Raw genomic sequence first — 8436 nt, 5'->3', positions numbered from 1 at the left:
TAGTTCTACATGTAGAACTATTTACCTGTGTATGAAGCTGTTGTATTCGACATGTGGAACTATTTACCTGTGTATGAAGCTGTTGTATTCACATGTGGAACTATTTTACCTATTATGGAAGCTATTGTATTCACATGTGGAACTATTTTACCTATTATGGAAGCTATTGTATTCACATGTGGAACTATTTTACCTATTATGGAAGCTATTGTATTCACATGTGGAACTATTTTACCTATTATGGAAGCTATTGTATTCACATGTGGAACTATTTTACCTGTGTATGGAAAGTGACGTATTCATTAATTGAACTATTTTACCTTGTATGGAAGCTGTTGTATTCATAATTGAGCAATTTTACCTTGTATGGAAGCTGTTGTATTCACATGTGGAACTATTTTACCTATTATGTAAGCTGTTGTATTCATAATTGAGCAATTTTACCTTGTATGGAAGCTGTTGTATTCATAATTGAGCAATTTTACCTTGTATGGAAGCTGTTGTATTCACATGTGGAAGCTTTTTATTATTTATGTGAAAGCTGTTCTTCCCTGTTCAAGATAAACCATAACCATTTTATAAGCTTGGATACAAGGTAAGATAGAACACTTGTTTGGAAAGCTGGTTAGAAGGATGACGTTTCAACAAGCTTAAGCGTTTATTCATCACGAACGTTATGACAAGAAGAGTAAGCATCCGAGTCTCGGCTGACACTATGACAATACAGAAGTGAGTTTTAGGTTCCCAACTTAAGTAACAATAAAATTTGACTCTTATGGAATTTTCTCTCGTGCCTAGCTTAAGCTTTTACTTCCTGTTCTGTAAGTACTCAGTTATCCACATCATCTCGTGAAAACAAATCTTCAATGTATAAAACTAACAGGCTTGCTTAAGAAAATGATAATTTCTGGTGATAGTATCTTTCTGTAATAGCATTACGGAAGCAGCATAAGAAAAAGTGATACAGTACGAGGCATTTAAGCACCCAAGTGCAGTTACTTCCTCAATAGCTATTTGCTTGTAAAATCGCCCCAGTAGCGAAACATACGAATACTACATACACGAAGAATAAGTAGTTTTGTCCATCATTAAACAATGAAGAGTCACAATGCAGGCAATTCAGTCTCCAACTTTCCTATACAAGTTGGAGCTACCAATGGAATAAATATGACTGCATTTGGGCTTGAAATTATGTTAAGACCAAAGTTATATGTATATTGTGGTTGAGGAAGCTAAAGTAATATCTGGAAAATATTAATTTTTGGACTTCTTCAAATAAAAGAAGTTTCTTACTAGTCCTAATACCTCATATACATACAAAAAGGACGATGGACAGGTGTATAGCAAAGGTAGATGTTCAGAGGGTGAATTGTAGGTGTTGGGACGTTGCGGGTTAAAGCACACAACACCTAACTGATCTTCCGTCGCAGCTATCTTGTTATATATTTGAGGATTTTTTTTTATTATTATATCCAGTGGATGGAATATCCCCAATGTTTTGGCATTCTATTACTAGAGACATTTTACTTAAAAAATGATATCTTTTGTACTTATATATATAGTTAGTTAGTTAGTTATTCAGGAAATTTTGATATAGTTTAAATCTGTTATCAACAACGGCTTTAGTTTTGAATTTCTCACAAGACATTTATTTTGATCTATACATCTAATCACACCACACATCTCGGTCTCGGTCAATACATCTAATCACACCACACATCTCGGTCTCGGTCAATACATCTAATCACACCACACATCTCGGTTTCGGTCAATACATCTAATCACACTACACATCTCGGTTTCGGTCAATACATCTAAGCACACTAGACATCTCGGTTTCGGTCAATACATCTAAGCACACTAGACATCTCGGTTTCGGTCAATACATCTAAGCACACTAGACATCTCGGTTTCGGTCAATACATCTAGTCACACTAGACATCTCGGTTTCAGTCTTACATCTAGTCACACTAGACATCTCGGTTTCAGTCTTACATCTAGTCACACTAGACATCTCGTTTTCAGTCTTACATCTAGTCACACTAGACATCTCGTTTTCAGTCTTACATGTAATCACACTAGACATCTCGGTTTCAGTCTTACATGTAATCACACTAGACATCTCGGTTTCAGTCTTACATGTAATCACACTAGACATCTCCGTTTCAGTCTTACATGTAATCACACTAGACATCTCGGTTTCAGTCTTACATGTAATCACACTAGACATCTCGGTTTCAGTCTTACATGTAATCACACTAGACATCTCGGTTTCAGTCTTACATGTAATTACACTAGACATCTCGGTTTCCGTCTATATATCTAGTGTCAACTATTACGAAACGTCACGTGCGCGAAGTCCCAGAATTAATACTTTATTAATTGCACATTAATATTAAGACCCAAGAGAGAGAGAAGGTAATTTTTGTTTTAATATGACAAGTTTGGCTTAACAGTACCATTCAGACTGCGAATTTGAATTGGGAGAGGTGGAGGATGGGGAGATAAAGACAACCAAATATTTCTTACGCAACTGGTGTGATGTCCTCGAGAAACTACACGCCATCGATGCAGGATTTCCAGGTCAGCTTTTGTTACAGTTGAAAATCAATAACAGAACAAAGAAGGTTTAATTCTTAACACTATTTTGATGAACAAAGAACGTATAACATTGCTGTGACAAAAACTCATCTCGAGTCACGTATTGCATGTTCTATTTCCTCTGTTAGGACTCTTCTGATAGTACAGCATCTTCAGTAACGTTTTTTACATAAAATTATTACTCATAAACGGTAAAACTCAAGACATGTTCAATCTCTAACAGTTTTGGTCTGTTTAAAATTCTAACAAGTGCAGTACGGTCTTTTTTTCTGTCAAAACCACACTGCACATTCTAAACGACAAATAAGAGAATATGCAAATCGTTTAAATTTTTTAGATATTATTAAATATTATTAACACTTGCATAAAGTTATTAAACCATTATAATGTAATTTAAAAAGAACTTGAACGCTTTCTGCATAGTTCTATATGACATCTTTATTTTTTACTGTCTAAGAATAACTGAAAATCACACATTAATGACCGCCTACGAATGCTCACATAACTGATAATAATAATAATAACGAGCTAAGATGTTAATATTGAAATTGCTGTAAAGAAATCAACTTATTTTTAAGTCCGACTAAATTACAGACCTAGTTGTGCGTGAATGTGGTGTTTATTTGTTGGAGAAATACCAAAGAATCATACTCTATGCAGTCTGTCTTGTGCGATATAATGGAACTTGAATCGCATTAACAGTTTAACTAAATTCGAACATCTCTCTCTGTATGTGTGTGTGTGTGTGTGTGAAACGTCATACATTTTATGTGGATGTCTCTCTGAGCCATGTGGATAACGTTGTTAATCTAACGAGACCACAGCAATAATAATTGTTTAATTTTTTAAAATTTGAAACAGAAGTTTAAAAGAATACTTTAATGGCCGATAAAGCCGTGTTAAGCCTCGTATCGTATTAAAACAACTTTCTTGAAAAAAATTATGTACTTTATAACTTTAATAAAAACTGGATATAAATCATTCCCAAAGAAAAATGTAGCTTTTTTAACTCGATCTAAGCTTTTACGTGTCTATACTTTCGATAAAAAACCTCAGCTATTTTCTAATACGTAATAATATTTACGTGAGAGTTGCAAGTGTGGTCGCTTCGTTTTTACGTAAGCTATCCAGTTATGTAGCATGAAATGGATGTTTAAACAACCTATGTAAAAGTAGTAGAAAATAAAACAGAAAACATTTTTGCTACCTGTTTACCCGTAGTTATTCTAATAAAAAAATATACAGATATACAATTCTAAGCTTCTTTTGGACAATATATTAATTCAGTGATAGCAAATCACTAACTAACTTGTTTATAACAATGCTGCATTTAATTCTTAGGAGATTAAAGTTGAGAAATTCCTAGAGCCACTGTTAAAACACTCATGATGTCAATGTTAAGAAACTCCTAGAGTTGCTGTTAAAACACTCATGATGTCAATGTTAAGAAACTCCTAGAGTTGGTGTTAAAATACTCATGATGTCAATGTTAAGAAACTCCTAGAGTTGCTGTTAAAACACTCATGATGTCAATGTTAAGAAACTCCTAGAGTTGCTGTTAAAATATTCTTGATGTCAATGTTAAGAAACTCCTAGAGTTGCTGTTAAAACACTCATGATGTCAATGTTAAGAAACTCCTAGAGTTGCTGTTAAAATATTCTTGATGTCAATGTTAAGAAACTCCTAGAGTTGCTGTTAAAACACTCATGATGTCAATGTTAAGAAACTCCTAGAGTTGCTGTTAAAATATTCTTGATGTCAATGTTAAGAAACTCCTAGAGCTGTTAAAACATTCTTGATGTCAATGTTAAGAAAGTCCTAGAGCTGCTGTTAAAACATTATTGATGTCAATGTTAAGAAACTCCAAAAGTTGCTGTTAAATATTCTTGATGTCAATGTTAAGAAACTCCTAGAGTCACTATTAAAACAATCGAGATGCCATGCTAGTATAGAGATCAAGTCAATCATAAAAACTTCTAAACGAAAGTAAAGAAGAATGTAATAATATGTCAAACACTATATCTAGTGCCAACGAGACCTTTCACCTAATACCAGGTTTCATTAGGCAGGCTGGTATACGACAGACATATTAGTGGTCGAGAAACTATTTATAGCATTAATTATTTGAATGGTTTGATTTTGAATTTCGCGCAAAGGTACACGAGTGCTATTTGCGCTAGCCATCCCTAATTTAGTAGTGTAAGACTAGAGGGAAGGCAGCTAGTCATCATCACCCACCGCCAACCCTTGGGCTACACCTTTATCAACGAATAGTGGGATTGACTGTCACATTATAACGCCCCAACGACTGAAAGGGCGAGCACGTTTGGTGGGAGGGGGATTCGTACCCGCGACTCTCAGATTGCCAGTCAAGCGCCCTAACCACCTGGCCATGTTGGGTCCAATTACTTGAAGAACAATTGTTTCGGTGATAACAAAATTAAGTTTGTTTACTGTAATTGTTAAGTTACTTATAGCGTCAATGTTGATGCATACCTGAAGCCCGTACCGTCGTGCCGCCAAATCTCATCCTACCAAATAATATCCCTTCTTTTGACCATAATGCGCGTGCGTGTGACTTAAACGAGACTAAATATTCAGCATTTTAAAAGAATAACATGGGCCTAAAATAATTCTAGGGGATGTTATCTTTCTTTCACTCCTTTTGGGTAGATTAGCCAAACTGATAGCTTAGCGTATTTTAGTCTTCTTTTTTCAAAAGGTAAAATGAACAGGGTCAAAATTTGGTCTAAAAATAGAATTTGGCACAGTGGTGTCAAATCCTATACGCAAGAAAAACGTGATACCTCACCGACCTTCTTAAGGGTGAAGCCTCAAGCAGCAGAGAGATGGGTTCACACAGTCCGCTAGAAGAAGTTCAGAAATGAATAATAATAGCTTCTGAGTGAACCCCCACCCCCTTATCTGTTTTAAATTGAGGCTCAAGTCAGATGCCCGACTATTATTTTAAAGAATTAGATTACTGCTTTAGTAAAATAAAAAAGGTTTTAATGTTTCAAAGAACGCAAGATTCCAAATAGTCATTTGTCTTACTTGTGACTCTTGGAGTTCCTTAACATTAACATCACGAGTTTAACAGTAACTTGTGCTTAAAGGTCGACACTGCCTGATGTGTAAATATATTCCTGACGTCAGCAACTTCTGAAGTCAGAATTATATATATGGCAAGGGCCTGTACAAAAATGTACCTAAGCCAGCGTCAGTTAATTTTAAAGTTAACAAACTTCTGAGTCACCATTATTAAACTACAGAAATCAATAGTAGTAATAAATTCTTTAATTCACCGTTATTAAACTAAACATATCAGCATTTAAAACGTTTGTTTTGGTAAGCGTTAATTAAGTATTAGTTAATAAATTATAAAACTAAGTATTAATAAACTTTAACAGTATTGATAAATTCACAATAAGTAATAAAAAACCCACACACACACACTTAGAAACACTAGTAATTACTGACAAACTCCAAAAGTCTATATTGATGGACCCCACAAAGGGTGACCAGACGATCCAATTTTACTAGGACAATCCCATTTGTTTTTTTGGTAGTTTATCTCTACCTGTCGTAGAAAAAAGAAAACGAAAACATAGAAAAGTTTTTGCGTATTAATATAATTCAGAAGTTCGTGTCCGAAGGTCTAGAAGCCAGTTTTAGGAACGATACCCAAGCATGCTAAGTAGAGAATAATAATGTTATATACAAGTTCACTAAATGTGTCATGTCGTCACACATCTAAAAACTTGAAATTGTTGATAAAAGAACTGCTAGAATTATCACTATAAGTTTAAGCGACGTAACTCGGGTCTTATCACAAAATATAGAACAAAAAATTACTTGAAGAAGTTTAGTTAATCAAAAATTTAACCTTGTGTAATAAGCAAACAGAAAAGATTGTATATGATGGTTAAAGTCTACAGGAAATGTGGGGTTCCTCCAAGCAACACAACGTATAACTTCTGTTAATCTATAACGATTGACAATAAAAGAATGTATAAATATTTCTATAGCTCGGTCCTTACGCGTGTATATCAGTCCACTAGTGCTACCTACAATCATCAAATGTGTATATCAGTCCACTAGTGCTATCTACAATCATCAAATGATATCAACATCGGACACACCATTCCTAAATTAAGTTTGATATCATGAGAGACCAGGTTAAATATTTTCACTCTTCTTTTGAAGGCGAACACCAATCAGAAAATAAGTATCCCTCCTTAAAGTATCCCTTTAATCATATCAGATGATTAAAAGGCCTGACACCATAGTTTATTAAGTATCCCTCCTTAAAGTATCCCTTTAATCATATCAGATGATTAAAAGGCCTGACACCATAGTTTATTAAGTATCCCTCCTTAAAGTATCCCTTTAATCATATCAGATGATTAAAAGGCCTGACACCATAGTTTATTTTCTTCTCTAAAGCTTTACCTAGATAATCCTGAAGTACGAAAATATCTAGGTAAAACTTTATAGAAGAGAATAAACCATGGTATCAGGCCTTTTAATCTGATATGAACGCAAATTAATATGTATCTGAAACATAAATATGATTAGAATAGAAATACATATGAATAAGACGATATTCTAATTCTAACAGAGTTAACTTTTCTCTTGTAAGCTCAGCCTTTCTCCGTTAGTCTTCTGTTACCACTTGCTGCTTAAAAAATCTGAATCCCTCATAAATGAAGACTAATTATCTAAAGAGACATCTCTCAGATCTGAGACAACTCTGTATGCGCATAGCTAATAGAGTACATTTTGAATATAATGGTTGGAGACGGCTTGAATGGGTAATGAAGAAAAACTTTAAGTTTAACACAACAGCAAATGTACAACGTTTCGACAAGATTTTGTCATCATCAGGTACAAGTAACTTACAGGTACCTGATGATGACAAATTCTTGTCGAAACGTTGTACATTTCTTGTTGTGTTAAACTTATATTAAAGTTTTTCTTTATTACCCATTCAAGCCGTCTCCAACCATTATTAGTCTCAAAGTGGGTTCCTCGTCATAGAATCATCAGACTTATTTTTACCCTTCGACCATCTCAACCAAACCATACAAGTAACCAGCTAGCCTAACCGAACAACATACGTCATTAGCTTTAGTGTTTACGCTTCGACTAGATCGTGAAACAACACACGATCAGATTTATTTCCTACGTCTCCAAGTGTGTTTCTTAGCTATAAAAAAAAGCTGATATCTACCTTAACTTTATAAATAAGTAATTACATTCTAACGGATGTGTCATGATTCAAGATGTGAGTATATATCTAAGTTTTTAAACCGTTGGAATGAAATTGGACTAAATTTGAAAAAAACAAAGGGTGTCCATTTAAAATGACGAGTTACATCGAACATTAAGCCTATATATGAAGGAGAAGTGATTGTAGTCTTTGAAATTAAAAATCAATGTATGGGAAATGTTGTGAAAGTGTTAGGAACGAAAACCTTAATGAAAATTTTAAAAAGTTTCATGTGTTTAGTTTAAGAATAAAGTTGGGGTTTATCTTCGAGGAGATGAATGTTTTTCTGTGAAAATTAGATTCTCGGTGCATTTCGCTTTGAAAACAAAAGTTGAAATTTTCGAACCTAAAACATGGAAGAAATTTACAAAATTTTACACCAGAAGTACTACAAAATAAGTTAATGTGCCTTAGTTTATCATAAAGGTGAAATTATCTACTAGAGGAGTAGTTTTCCCAAGTTTAAAACTAGAGGAGTAGTTTTCCCAAGTTTAAAACTAGAGGAGTAGTTTTCCCAAGTTTAAAACTAGAGGAGTAGTTTACCCAAGTTTAAAACTAGAGG

General features: G+C 34.1%; 1 protein-coding gene across 1 annotated transcript in view; it reads right to left on the bottom strand.

The window, feature by feature from the left end:
- LOC111087072 (iroquois-class homeodomain protein irx-3-like) overlaps positions 1 to 8436 on the bottom strand; it is an 82200-nt gene that overhangs the window by 73069 nt on the left and 695 nt on the right. The gene's annotated exons all lie outside the window — the stretch shown is intronic.

The sequence above is a fragment of the Limulus polyphemus genome, unplaced genomic scaffold (assembly GCF_000517525.1).
Source record: "Limulus polyphemus unplaced genomic scaffold, Limulus_polyphemus-2.1.2 Scaffold1707, whole genome shotgun sequence".
NCBI lineage: Eukaryota > Metazoa > Arthropoda > Merostomata > Xiphosura > Limulidae > Limulus > Limulus polyphemus.
This window is presented reverse-complemented; position numbering and strand designations above follow the sequence as displayed.